Genomic DNA, 15,379 nt, shown 5'->3' with positions numbered 1-15,379 from the left:
CTTCATTATCTGGCTCCTCAGATGTATAGACAGATGAAAAATAAGAGTTCAAAATTTCAGCTTTTTCCCCGTTTTCATCAACCAACGTACCCCCCCGTGATAATAAAGTTCCCACCCCTTCTTGCTTCATTTTTTTACTATTCACATAATTAAAAAATAATTTTGGATTCTTTTTACTCCTAGCTGCAATATCCCTTTCCATCTCTATTTTAGCTTGCCTGATAGCTTTTTTGCATGCTTTATTTCCTTCCTTGTACCTGATGAAAGTTTCCGCTGTCCCAGCTAACTTGAATGCCCTAAAAGCACGTTTTTTCTTACCAACCTCGACAATAACACTTTTATTCAGCCATAAAGGTTTTGCTTTGCGATGCCTCTCCTTGCTTACTAGGGGGATATACTGTTGTGTATACCTACAAAGCAATGTTTTAAAGATGTTCCATTTTCCTTCTGTGTCTAACCCCATGAAAAGCCTTTCCCAGTTGACACATTGCAGAGATGCCCTTATACTGGCAAAGTCTGCACGTCTAAAATTGAGTGTTTTAGTTACTCCCTTATAGCGCTGTCTCTGCAGCATTATCTCAAAGGAGACCATGTTGTGATCACTGTTCCCCAAATGCTCACCCACACAAATGTTAGAGATAAGTTCATTATTATTAGAAATCACCAGGTCCAAAATAGCGTCATTCCTAGTGGGTTCTTGAACCGCCTGAAATAAAAAGTTGTCATTTAGCATATTTACAAACCTACTAGCTTTTTCTGACTTAGCCACCCCATTACTCCAGTCAATGTCCGGATAATTAAAGTCCCCCATAACAACAACTTGACCCAGTTTTGAAGCCTCCTCCATTTGCAACAATAGCTGGGCCTCATCCCCCTCATCTATACGGGGTGGTTTATAACATACACCAATGATCATTTTCTTTGTGACCTTCAGCCCTACTGAAATTTCTACCCAAAGAGATTCGACGTTTTCATTGGTAATGTCTTTATTACATGGCTTTAAGTCTGACTTTACGTAAAGACAAACCCCTCCACCCTTTTTAATCTCTCTGTCCCTCCTAAAAAGTGTATAACCATTTAAATTCACAGCCCAGTCGCATTTATCATCCCACCAGGTCTCAGTGATACCTATTAAATCATAATTTTCAATACATGCAATAGCTTGCAGCTCCCCTAATTTACCCGACAAGCTACGCGCATTAGCCAGCATGCAGCGGAGATTATTACTTCTCCCTCTGATGTTTACATTAGCTAAGGGAGAATTAGAGCTAAGGCAATTATGAGACTGCTTTCCTTGTAACGGAAGCTCCTTATCTGATAAACTATATGCCCCCCTCACTCCTCCCCCACAACCCTTTGCTAGTCCCCCTACCCCGTCTACACTAATTTTCCCATGGAATTCTAGCTCAACTTACAGGCCTATAATTGCCAGGCTGAGATCTTACTCCCTTTTTAAATATGGGAATGACATTCGCCTTCTTCCAATCCCTAGGTACCAAACCTGATGAAAGAGAGTCTGAGAATATCAGAAACAAGGGCCACTGTAATTCTGCCCTTAGCTCTCTCAGTACCCGAGGGTGTATTCCATCTGGCCCAGGTGCCTTGTTTACATTTATCGTGTGTAACCCTTTAAGCACCATATCCTGTGCCAACCACTGTGTAGTTGGAGCTGAGGCAACAGTGCAGCTATTGGGTGGGACTTGGCCCACTGGCTCCTCTACTGTATACACAGAAGAAAAGAACTGGTTAAGCACATCTGCCTTTTCTGTATCCGCTGTAACCATATTGTTATTATAACTCAATGGGGCCACACCCTCAACCTGCATCTTTTTACTATTAATATACTTAAAAAACTTTTTGGGGTTAGTCTTGGCCTCGGCCGCGATGCGCTCCTCATTTTCTATCTTTGCCTTCCGGATTGCTGTTTTACAACACTTGTTATAGTGTTTATAATCATTAAACGCATCTACTGTCCCCTCTGACTTATATTTCTTAAAAGCTTTCCTTTTTTTCCCTATTAACTTATTTACCTCAGAGTTAAGCCACATAGGTTGATTCTTAACACTTCTACTTTTTCTTATTAATGGAATAATTGAGAACAGTAATGATTTAATATAATTTTAAATGACAACCATTTCTGCTCTGTGTTTTTATCAGAAAACATAATGCCCCAATCTATGCCCTGAAGCACTGCCCTTAAGGAGCTAAAATTTGCCTTCCTAAAATTCATTGTCTTTGTTGCCCCCGTGTAAATTTGTTTCCTGCACCAAACATCAAATGAAATAACATTATGGTCACTATTACCCAGGGGTTCAACCACTTGCACATTTGCTATACGTTCTGGGTTATTAGAGATCACTAGATCTAGTATAGCATGGTTCCTGGTTGGCTCCTCAACAACTTGTGACATAAAGTTGTCATGCAGCAAGTTTATAAACTTGTTCCCATTTACTGTCCTGGCAGTACTATTGCCCCAGTCAATATCAGGGTAATTAAAATCCCCCATTATTATCACTTGCCCCAAACTAGCAGCCTTTTCTATTTGCAACAGGAGCTGAGCCTCCTCCTCTTCGCTTACATTAGGGGGTCTATAGCATACCCCTACAATTAGTTTGGTAGATTCTTTACTATCTGTGAGAAGCTCAACCCATAAGGATTCAGCTCCCTCTGTTAACCCCATCACTTCCTCCTTAATATTTGCTTTTAATTCCTGCTTAATGAACAGACACACTCCTCCTCCTTTTCTATTGCCCCTGTCCCTCCGAAACAATGTATACCCCCCAATATTAACAGCCCAGTCATGAGACTCATTCAACCAAGTTTCAGCAACTCCAATCACATCATATTTCCGCTCCAACGCCAGTACCTCCAGCTCTCCCATTTTACCAGTCAGACTCCTTGCATTGGTAAACATACATTTAATACTGGTTCCGGCGTGAGAATGACGTGTAAACAACTTATGGGCCTCCCTGCCATTATCAGTATCCCGAAGCAAGTCTCCTCCCCCATTTTCCCTTACTATGCCCACTACCTCATCTATCCTGTCTACCACAGAATTTCCCACTGCACCCTCCCCCCCCCCACTCCTAGTTTAAAATCTCCTCCAACCCGCTAGCCATCTTTTCCCCCAAAGCAGCTGCCCCATCATCATTGAGGTGCAGCCCATCCCTGGCAAAGAGCTTGTAGCCGATTGAGAAATCAGCCCAGTTCTGGAGAAACCCAAAGCCCTCCTCCCTGCACCAATCTCTCAGCCACGCATTAATAATAATCTCCCTAAGCTCCCGCTGCCTTATTAATGTTGCTCGTGGCACAGGTAATATCTCTGAGAAAATTACCTTGGAAGTCCTCGCCCTCAACTTCGCACCTAGCTTTTTAAAATCGTTCTTGAGGACTTCCCCCCCTCCTCTAACTTTGTCATTGGTACCTATGTGTACCAAGACCGCCGGGTCTTCCCCAGCCCCTCCCAACAATCTGTCCTCTCGTTCCACCACATGCCGAACCCTAGCACCAGGCAAGCAACACACAGTTCGGCATGTAGGGTCTTTGCGACAAATTACCCTATCCACCTTTCTAATAATTGAATCCCCTACAACTATAGCCTGCCTTCCCTTCCTAGCACTATTCCCCCCACCTGTATTAGAGGTGCCGGCTCCCAGGGTGCTCTGGGCTTTCAAGATTTTTTGTAAGAACACGAAAACCTCCAAAACCATGTATTAAATGAAGCTCGTTACAATTTGCCTAGGACAGCTCTTATTGACTACATAACCATGACAGATTATAAATGGCATATTTTTAAATTTTTGCTTTTCATGACTTTGATGCATAATAAATGGCAAAAAAAAATTAGTTTTTAGTGCAAAAATCACGTATGCTAGGGAAAAAAATAAGACCCTTAGTAAATGTACCGCATCTGTCTTGGATATTCAGAGCCCACCAAATATAGGTCTTCTGAAAAAAAAAAAGTTTAGTCTTAAGGATATCAGGTCTTGGAGATCGTCCTACAGGTATAGGATCCATTATCTGGAAACCCTTTGTCTAGAAAGCTCTGATTTATGGGAAGGCCATCTCTCATAGACTCCATGTTAATCAAATAATTATAATTTTTTAAAAATGATTTCCCTTTTCTGTGTAATAATAAAACAGCACCTTGTACGTTAACTACGTAACTAAGATATAATTAACCCTTATTGGAGGCAAAAAATCATATTGGGTTGATTCAATGCTTAAGGGATTTTTTTAGCAGAATGGAATGATCCCTTATCTGGAAAAACCCAGGTCCTGAGCATTCTGGATAACAGGTCCCATACCTGTACTAAAATATAAAAATCTATCAGTATGCCTTTAATAGCAGAATTAGTGAACTCAGGACAAGATTACAACAAGTAACCTCTGTTGGCTGCACTGTACAAATATATATATATTGTCTTACCTACTGCATGGGAATTAGATAAATACAACATTAAGTAAATGTTTTTGTAACGACTCATTAAGCTTGATTCAAACATAAGGAGAAACCTTACACCTCAGCAAGAACAAAGATATCCACTGAATTTCTAGGTGCTAATCCTTGTGAGAAACATCAGTTAACAGAGAGTGGCTTCATTTCTGGCAAACTGTGCAGTTTTCTGTGTGCCCTTCTGTAAGGTTCCTGGACCCCTCGCAAATAGCTGTTGGACTAACATATGCTTCTGCGTGTCGTACCATTTGCTCTACCACTTTAATGACGACACACATGGAATATGTATAAATACAATATACTGCAAATGTGCATATCACATATCGACTAATGCATCCCTGTGTTAAATTCACCAAGCGGGGTGCACAGTCAAAACTGATGTATAAAAAATATTTCTAGACCAGCACACGCTTATTAAAAGTTTATGCCTTTATTAAGCACATTGCACAAAAAAAATCTGACGTTTCAGTCCTTATTAGTACCTTTCCCAAGGATATATATATAATGTTACTGCTGGAATTATGGAAGTGACAGAACCAACTACAGCTAAGGCTGTAAAGCATTAACATTGATCGCTAGTTTTCATACCCACCAGTGCATGCATATAGGATACCAACATAGCAGTACAGGTGCATCTGTTTGATTATTATTTATTATGTACTGTAATCACGTCCACTACTGCAAAATATGTTTCATAACTATCAGCATCCCCCGTTTACCCAGGCAGAAAAGTATACCCAGCAGAAAAATGGTCTGTAAAACTGAATTATTAAATACCACTACCCTTTTGGTGTGTTTTTATAGCAGTGACACTTCCATTTCCTGGTTGTTTGCCAGTTGTTATGGCCTTCTGGGCTAGAAACTAAGTAGTTTGGGATTTTACCCCCAAAACTCCCTACCTATAAGGGTCGATAGGTGTTGCGGAGAGATTAGCTCCTATAGGCACTGTAACAGTCTCAGTCATGCTGTTATGTGATGCAACTGCAGTGCATTGCAGTCATTGTTTTATCCCACTCATATTCAATATTTTTTAAAGGTACGAACCATTGAGTGTTTTCTTGTTAGACTATTTTATTGCTTTTATTTTACGATATCATTAAGTATTTAAGAGACTTAGTTGCTTTTTTCTAAATCTTCTTTTTTAATTCCCCTTGCAAATATATTTTGCTCCAAGGCTGCCATCTACAGCATCACTTTAGTATGGCAACCTGCAAGCTGCAGTTCATATGAATGAATTTTAATAATTAGTGCATCAAAAACACTTTTTGTTGGGAAGGTGCGCCAAGCAAACTGTACTGTAATAGTTTGTCCAAAAATGTCCTCATATACTGTATATCATATATCATGTACTGTGCTGTGTTATCATATACCTACAGAGGTGTTTGGATTATGTAGTGGGAATTTTTATATTATAGAATTTAACATAGGCAGCTATATTTGGGCACACTAAGCATGCACACACAGATTTTTAATTCACTTTAATCAATTTTTGAGCAGACTGACAATCATTTGGATTCATGTTGGCTTACCAACCTTTCATGCAATGATACCACATGGAAGCCTGAGCAACTGCTTGTGTGCTTTATTGCTAATTGAATGTAGTTGTGCCAAATATTTTTTACAGTGTGTCTGGCATCATTTTCAGAGTTTGGTGTGCAAATGACGTCTGAGCCCAATTCTTTAGTCTCTATTGATGCAGGGCGCTGAGGGAACTCTGGAGCTATTGCCTGGTCAGGAGGGGGCCGTAGCTTCAGTGTTCACACAGCACTGTGCACCAATAGCTGCAGCAGAGCTCTGCCCAACTGCATGGAAGTATTGATGCTAGTACCTTTTTTTGCTAGGTTTTGCTGCAGAAACAAAGCTGAAAGACTCCAATGGCAGCAAAAAAAAGTTGCTTTGAAAAATAAAAGTTTTGCGAAAAAACTTAAACACATTTGCTGAATATTTGCCATTTTGCAAATTCAGAAGCAAAGCGAAACATGACAGATTAGCTCATCACTAGACGCAACTCACTGTGGGGAAAATCACAACTTGCCCACTGCATCTGCAGAGCCCTTATAGCTTAGCAATTGGTAAAAAAGTTTCTGGGCAGTTCCTAGCCTGACACAGCGGTTTGCATCACTGGCTTAAAGCATAAGGTATTGGGTTTGATTCTGCCCAGGGCACCACCTTAGTAAATTTGCATGCTGTCCCCAAGTTTGTTTGGGTTACTCCTACATGCTTTGGTTCAAAAACATACTGCGCTAGACTGTTATCTCCTGGGGCAGGCAGTGAATTGAAGAAAAAAATAACATATATGTTGAGGCTATATAATTGAAAGGTAATAACAAATGAATATGCTTGCTATATCACAGCCATGGCCTTGGCTCTCAGAGGGTACTTGAAGCTGTTTTGCTTTAGCACTAGCAGAAATGCAGTTTATAACAAGGTTACTGTGTAGCTGCACAGGGAGACTTCAGGCTGCTCATTTATTGCATTCACTTTTTACTGTATTTGGCAGAACTCAATTCACTTATATTAAAAAGTCATTTTTTTGTTTGTATTGTTTTACTTGAGAAAATCCAAACTTTGTTAAAGACAAGAAAGGGAATGTCACTGCTTGCTCATTTGCTTTTGCTACATCCTACGCTTTTGATATAGATGAAGAATGGAGCATTATATGCTTGCTGGTTTTAGCAATAAACATAGACTGTATGTTAGCAATAAACATAGACTGAAAATGAAAGAAACGTTTTGCTTTACATGAGCATCATGCTGAGTAAACAATAAGCAGAGAGTAAGGGAAATCTATTATTAAACCCCTTCCCATCTGTGAAACATACGCTTGGCATTTTAACCCTTGTAGGTTTAGATGTGCATACAGAAGTGCCATTAAAAATGGGTGTGTAGCATGGGGGATACAATCTGCAATAATTGTGAACTCTGTTTGTTAAATGAGTATTTTTTTTTCTGGTACAATGCGTAGCAGTGTAGGAAAATGTGTCACTGGAGCAAAATGTTAGCAGAACACAGTAGAGGATCCTTTTGTAGGAAATTGTAAAAAGAATATGATGGTGGCATAGCATGGAGCAAGGAGACATTTCATAATGATGTGGATGCTCTGAGGGACAAAGCAGGGAGCAGGGACACATGTCAGGTTATAGAGTTGTAGAGTGGTGGAGGTTTATTGGACTGCTGAAACAACTGTGAATGTGAGAGTAGGCACTCAGTGAGCAGTCCTCAAGGCAGGCATGTAAAAGTCAAGTGGATTTATGTTATGGCAACACAAAATGCGTAAGGCTACCTCTTCTGTTGGTACTTTAATAAATCTACTTGACTTTTACATGCCTGCCTTGAGGACTGCTCACTGAGTGCCTGCTCTCACATTTACGCTTGTTTCAGCCCCCCTAACTAAAGGCTCAGGGCAATGCACCTGGGCCTCCTTCTCACTGTAGCAAGTTATGGATGAATTCATCTGTACAGTGCAGAGAACATCTGTTTAACTTATTTTAAGGAGTGTAGAAAGATCATCGCTTCTTTTACCCTCAATACAGTGCTTTTTTTACCATAATTCCAGCATCAGGGCAGCCTCTAGGGTGTGATGTGCTGCCACAATTGCCGCAATTTTAGATGTCATCACTGCTAGCATTTAACATCAAAATTACATGTACGCCCTATTCTTTAGGTACAAATTTGCAGCACCAATTGATGCAGGGCATTGACATGTTGTTCCAGGGTTCTCTGGTGTCAGTTAAAATATTTGAGCAAGATTTGTATTTAAAGACGGTATGGCAGGGTAACGAAGAGTAAATGCTAGGACAGAAAAAAGTCTCTTAAAGAGAAATGGCTTTTATTCAGCCGGCAGCAGTATACAGAAAATAAAGGCAGTTTTCTTCCAAACAAAAATTACTTGCAGCAGCAATAAGATGGAGCAGAAATAACTAGAAAGGGAAGTTTGAGAGCAAACTTCATGTTGGGTTGAAAAACGTGAAGTCACTGAATGAAATCTGATCTGTTGTTGGCCCCGCCCACTTTTTCTAACCTTGAGTACAAAGTCACCCAGTGACTGACTGTGCAAAGTTTGGGAACCCTGGCATCAAACCAATAAAATTCAATAGGTGAAATCTGATTGGCTGTTGGTAGCCCTGCCCACTTTTTCAAAACTAAAACTGCAGTCTAGTGACCTACTATGAAAAGGGGACCTGGGGACCCTGGTGTTATTACTGTGAGAATGGCAGCAGGTTAAATTTCCGCCAAGTCAATAGGTAAAATCTGATTGTTCTCAGCTCCGCCCACCCATCCAACAATTATCATATTTTCATTCAGGCTGACCCCCTTTGACTATGTGATTCAATCATGTGCCTGCACCCGAGAATATTCAATGCTATTGGGTGGAGGCACAGGTAAGATTATTTTCAAGTGTAGGAGCAGCTTCCCGTGAATATGCTCCATGTGGCATTAGCCTAAGTCTTAAGGACTACTGATTAGCTACCTGAGGCCAAGCAGTCCCAGCTGGTCAGCCTTTAGCACTTACTCTGCTACAGGCAGAATGAAAGCAACAGTGCCAAACCCAACTATACAGTGCAAGGATCCATTATTAAAGATGACCAAAGTCCCTCTGAAAACTGAAATGCTGCTTTTCTTTATTACTACAACATCTCTCATGAAAACATGGAAACAGCTAATTTTAAATTGTTTGATTTGCATATGTCTGATAGGATTATAACTTAGCTTTGAACACAACTACCCCATTTCTTCTTCATGTAGATCCTACGAGGTGGTGATAGGAAATGCCAGCAATGTAGAATCTACTTTTGCTGGAAATTCTTGCATTGAGCCTCACAGCTGAAGCGCATTGTTCTACTATAGAACCCCTAGGGGACATGTATAGAAGCTGTGCAATTAATCCTCAAACCCGATCATCCCAGGATCAATCCTAAGCAGCAGAGAACTGACAACCGCATGTTCTCTTTTGGCAGTTTTCCTGTAAATTTGTGCTGTTTAGGGAGTAAAATACTGTATTTTGCCCACAAATTTGACAAAATGAAAAAAGCAACTTGATGCTCTTATTGCATAAAGACATGCGCCCTAATTTTTTCTTAAATATTTTTGTAAAAGTAACAGGAAACAAAAAGTCACAATAAATCCAAATAATGTCACATTCTAACATTCAGAAAATAATCAATTGCATGTCATTCAAATGCTTTGCTGCCTTTGAGGTTTTGCCATGAGAATTAATATGATCATTGGCAAAAGTATGTGATATGTATGTGAATTCTGGAAGCATTGCTTAGATTAAATTTCCCATTTAATCACCATTTGGCATACTAAGTCAGTACAGGAATATAAATATAACATTGCTTGATATGCATGGATGTAATTTGGGAGATTCTCCTTCTCCTGTAAGCTAGGTGAGGATGCTGGAGGTTGAATTGCATGGCTGATGGAGGCCCATGAGATTGACAGGCCTAACTTAGGGCATTGCATCCTGCTGCTGAACTGGTATTGTCCTCTGCTGATAAGTTGTTTCACTGTTAAATGTAGCAGAAGAACTCTAAAATCAATGGCACTTCACGCTCTGGCCAACAGTGTTCGTTCTTCTTTGGAAAGCATACGGGTCCATTTTGCAAATCGTATGGTCTTCTGGCAGTAGTGCAAAAGCAAGTGACTTTGACAAATTACCTCCTTGCCCTTGCCTGAAACCTTGCGATGCGATCTGTCAATGTCATTATATCATATAATAACACTGACAGCATGGGAAAATGACTTTTGTGTGCCTGTATGTGGTGGCTCTACTGCTCATTTTTTTTCCTTCTTCTTATCTACACATTCTGGCGAATCCCTTTCTGAATGAGAGGAAATGTTTCTGTGTATCTTTCTTGGGTCCTACATCCTTTTTAGAGATATGGGAAATTTTGCCAAGCAGACAGACCCCAGGGATACAAATGTCTTTGTACAGTTGTAGGTGTAATCTGGGCCAGCACACACAAAAAGTGCATATTCATTATTAGATATACTTCAAGGTCACACTTATGTTAATAACATTTCCATACTGGAGATTCCATGCAAGCATAATTCTTTCTGGACATATGTTATTACTGATATTAATTGTTTGGTAAACTGATACATTAGAAAATAGCTGAAGGCACTGAAATATTCACAGAAATAATTATTTCAGTATATGCGACATAAGTCCCTCTTTCGAGCATAGTGGCCACTGAAAAATGTGTATTAATTTCAACTGAGCTGAACACTTTTGTGATTTGTTTTTAGTAACATACACATAAAGGCCATTTTAGGGGATGCTAGAGTTTAAATTGTTATCTGTCTGTATTAATTGGTAAAGACAGCTGCTGTCTTTTTGCTTTGGTGATAGGTGTATAGATACTTACTGGTCTCTAGATGCTTTCCTGTTATTTACTATTCTGAAAATTAGCACAGAATTAATGTACTCTTTGCAGTAATACCAAGCGAGTGTGACCCCATTCATGCTAGATTTTTTGGAACTGAGCTCAAACAACAAAAAAAAAGCAGAATATACAATGTAAAATAATATTATACATGTAAAGAACACGCCAAGTGCGCCACCATCCACCTGCAGTCAACAAAAAGTCGCTGCTTGTCCTCTGTGTTTATATAGATAGGTAGATAGATATATAGATATGTACATACAGGTATGGGATCCCTTATCCGGAAACCTGTTATCCAGAACGTTCCGAATTACGTAAAGGCCATCTCCCATAAACTCCATTATGAGCAAATAATTCTAATTTTTAAAAATTATTTCCTTTTTTTCTGTAATAATAAAACTAATGATCCTAACTAAGATATAATTAATCCTTATTGGAGAAAAAACAAGTCTATTGGGTTTATTCAGTGTTGAAATGATTTTTAGCAGACTTAAATTGTGGAGATCCAAATTACAGAAAGATCCCTTTTCCGGAAAACCCCAGGTCCCGAGCATTCTGTATAACAGGTCCCATACCTGTATATCAGTACATACTAACATTTGTCTTACTTTACCCGGAAAGAACACAACAGATTTATAATAGGAGATGGAAACGATAAAAACACCCATATGATCTTATTCTTATTAAGGCTTATTGGAAAACATAGCATTTTAGCACTTGAGTTCGTAAAACTGCTGGTGTCTTCTGATAAATGTTTCCAAAAAAAAAAACATTAATTTAATTTATTGATTCGTTTAACACCTCTGTACTACAAGTGGTATGATTTTTGGTAGACAACCTGCCCATTTTCTAAATAGACGGAAGTGTTTAGTGACCATTTTGCAGTCCACTGAACTTCTTTGTTTCCATTATGTGATATATTACATTTTGTACATTGCAGCTTGGTGGCCCATGGTAAATGGTCACAAAGGGGGCTTGTAATTTATACTGCCCGGCCCATATATGCCATTTGGCTACAGCAGCTGTGCACTGCACAATGAGCAAATATGTAACAATCTACCTAGCAAACCCCCTTGTGTATTCTCATTTTGGCTTCAGAGGTAGATTAATAAAACAGAGGGACATGAATGCAAGTCACAAGTATTATGTGTTCTCTTCAGTCCACAATTAAGTCCTAATGAAACTGGGAGCTGAAAACATAATTAGAAGCTGTGCTTTTTGCAGACAGTGGTTGCTCATTGTCAGTGATAAACTCTTATTCATTTCTTGTTCATGCACAGAATCTATTTTCATTTATCATACATACAGTTAATGACAAAAGTTTTGCAGGACTACAACCACACCTAGCATATAAAATAGCCAGATGACTCTTCTTAAAACAAAGCAATATATAATTTCATATTTTATAGGGATGCATTTAAAGGTTACTTGTAACCTTTATTTAGATATTTTGGAAAAAAAGGTGCAGGGTTTTTAGAAATTACTTGTTGACTCAGATAATGGGACTAAGCAATAAAAAATTTTTCTTTTTTTTTTACCCAGCTACACACCCAATATGGGTGTTGCAATGGTTTGTTTGATTCATCGCAGAGATCTGCCATTCTCATGCTAATGCAAGTCTGGCACATTTGCTGCCCTATACATTACAGACACAAGCTGTACAAATGAATATACACATTAATAACTGTGGCAAAATATTGTGCCTGATTGAGGTGGATGCACACCACCCATGCATCAGTGGATACGTGCAGTAATATGTGCACTGTTCTGTCTCCAGCCAATAGAGGCTGCTGAGAATAATGCCATTTATGTTGGCACAGGCTGCAGTTCTGTGTTTGGCTGTTTTCCAAAGGGTACAGGTTTTACGTCTGTTGTATTAGAGGAAACCTTCCCAGAAAAGCAGAGGAAATGGGAAATACTTTTACATCAGAACTATGCTCCTTTTTTTCTCCTGAAGTGAAATGTGCAGATGGTCACAAATCAAGGCACAGAGTGAAGATATTCCTTTCCATTTTGTTTCTGAGCCACTATTATTCATACATATATTGTCAGTGTTTTATAAGTGTTTGTATTCATAACAATCACTTCATTTCCTTTGCCCTCTCAGTTTATTTCTCAATGTCCCATACCTCCCAACATTTGAAAAATGCAAAGAGGGACAAAAAGAAATGCAGCGCATACATGCAGCAAATTGTTGTCACCGCACCCATTTTTGTGACCTCCCCTAAATTCCACTACCATTTTACAAAATTTGTCAGGTTATGTAAAGTTTGAACACATTTTTGGGGGGTTTGGCGTCTTGTCTTAAGTGTTAATACAGTTTTGCTAATGAAGGTGAAATTGCCCTTTAAGATGCAAGTCTCAGTTCCCCCAAGAGACCTGTTTATCTTATTAGTTACAATTGTATCTAAGTGAAAGTGTTGAATATTCTGGACTTTCTGCCAAAAGCCTACTTTTCTAATTAAGTTTGAGAAACTTTGTATCTTTTTGACATTCATTGCAGGAAATCAAAGGGAAATAAGGGACTTTTCAATAAGAATCCAGGACTGCGGGCTGAGCTGTTAAACAGGGGCTGTCCCTCAAATATCAGGACTGTTGGGTGGTATGAAGCCTGTACTGGGGTTCAAAATAGGCCCTGAAATTTTGAGTTTGCAGAGGCCCCCCACCAGCACACTAGTGACTGTCTATGGCATCTTACAGCAGACCCTATGGCATTTGCCAGATTCTGCAGATTGGTAGTCTTCTGTCAGCCAGTAGCCCTCTAATAATGAGATAAACTGTTATGCCCTACATTTGGCATAATTGTTCATCAGTTTATTAAAAAACAGTTAAAGGAGAAGGAAAGGTAAAAATCACTGGAGGTGCCAAATGTTAGGCACCCCCCCCAGTGACTTTAATCGCTTACCTTTTACCCCGGGCTGGTGCTCCTGGTAGGAGAAAACCGCACCAGCCTGGGGTAGCTGCAGTGAGGGTTTCCTCTTCCTTCTTCTGTCTTCTGAATCACGAGACCGGTGCATGCGCAGTAAAGTGAAAAAGCCGACTTTTTTGTTAAAGTTCAGCTTTTCACTCTACTGCACATAAACAAGAGCGCCAAGACAGATAATCAAGAGGAGACACTCGCTCGCAGGTACCCTGGGCTGTTGCGGTTTTGTCCTAGCAACAGCCCGGGGTATAAAGTAAGAGATTAAAGTCACTGGGGGTGCCTAACATTTTGGCACCCCCCAGTGACTTAGCCTTTCCTTCACCTTTAAGCATTGTTTGATTATCTGTGAGAGGAATACATCTGTTTATGATCTCTCCGATAAGACATGCATTATGTTATTCACACATAGGGGCCCATTTATCAATGTACGATTGGGTACGATTAAGAAAAATTCATATTTTTTCTAATTTATAGAACCTTGCATATTTTTTGTGATTTTTTCGTTAATTTCCTCGACTTTCTCGTACTTTGCGACAATTTGTGCGACAAAATCGTATTTGTTGCAACGAGTACGAAAGTTTTGTTATTCATTTGAGCTTCGGTATCGTGACTTTCCTTGGGCCAGGTTGGAGCTGCAGGGTGCCATTGAGTCCTATAGGAGACTTTCCTTGGGCCAGGTTGGAGCTGCAGAGTGCCATTGAGCCCTATGGGAGACTTTCCTTGGGCCAGGTTGGAGCTGCAGAGTGCCATTGAGTCCTATGGGAGGCTTCCAAAATCATGCACTGAAGGTTCAAAGTCAGAAACGTTTTTGCGCCGTTTCTGATCATTCAGATATGAAAATTTCATAACTTTCGGATCGCATCACAATATTTTCGTACAAGCACGACGCAACTTTTCACAAAATTAACGCACACCAGAATTTTTTGTATTTAATACGAATTTTTTGTACTCGTACTTTTAATGATCTAAAATTTGGACTCTGATAAATCAGCCCCATAGTGTTATTCCCCCTTATTGGCTTTGTCATTCCCAGATAACTCTGCTGTAGTAGCTCATGGCAGTTATGCATAGGGTTAATCTACATTTCTTGAGTTCTGTTAGGTACTTACCAACAACTGGTAAAGGTTAAGTTATCAGTGTAACTGTTTCTGCTTCTCAGATGTGGCCTGCAATATATGTCTCAGCCAGAGAATATCCCTTCCTTTGCTAGGACAGGAAGGAAGATGGACTACAAACATTGGCAGAATGTGGGGCTTTCCAGTGCCATAAAAAGTCTGTTTTAGAGTATGCAGGTGACAGGAAAATGACGTTTGTTTTGAGCTTTCCAGTACTGATGCGTATCACGCCAACCAACAAGAAACAGCCTGAATCTGGAATAGTATATGAGTACTTAGCACAATAGTAAAGTAATGGTCTATGCAGAATGACGTTGCATGTTTTGTATCAGTAAATACAGTGATTCTACGCCTATGCTTACAGTTGGAAGCCTTAGAGAGGAAAAAAGTCCTTTCTGATTAAAGGTGGCATTCAAACCAGTCCCTGGATCAACTTTGTGCAATGAACAAATCTGACAGTATAACTAATTCAGGGAGAAAATTCACAGCTATCACT

General features: G+C 39.6%; 1 protein-coding gene across 3 annotated transcripts in view; it reads left to right on the top strand.

The window, feature by feature from the left end:
• Positions 1-15,379, top strand: part of rapgef5 (Rap guanine nucleotide exchange factor 5) — a 163,109-nt gene that overhangs the window by 52,991 nt on the left and 94,739 nt on the right. The window lies entirely within an intron of this gene.

The sequence above is a fragment of the Xenopus tropicalis genome, chromosome 6, assembly GCF_000004195.4.
Source record: "Xenopus tropicalis strain Nigerian chromosome 6, UCB_Xtro_10.0, whole genome shotgun sequence".
In the NCBI taxonomy this organism is placed as follows: Eukaryota; Metazoa; Chordata; class Amphibia; order Anura; family Pipidae; genus Xenopus; species Xenopus tropicalis.
The sequence above is the reverse complement of the archived record's forward strand: the minus strand, read 5'-3'. Positions and strand labels throughout refer to the sequence as shown.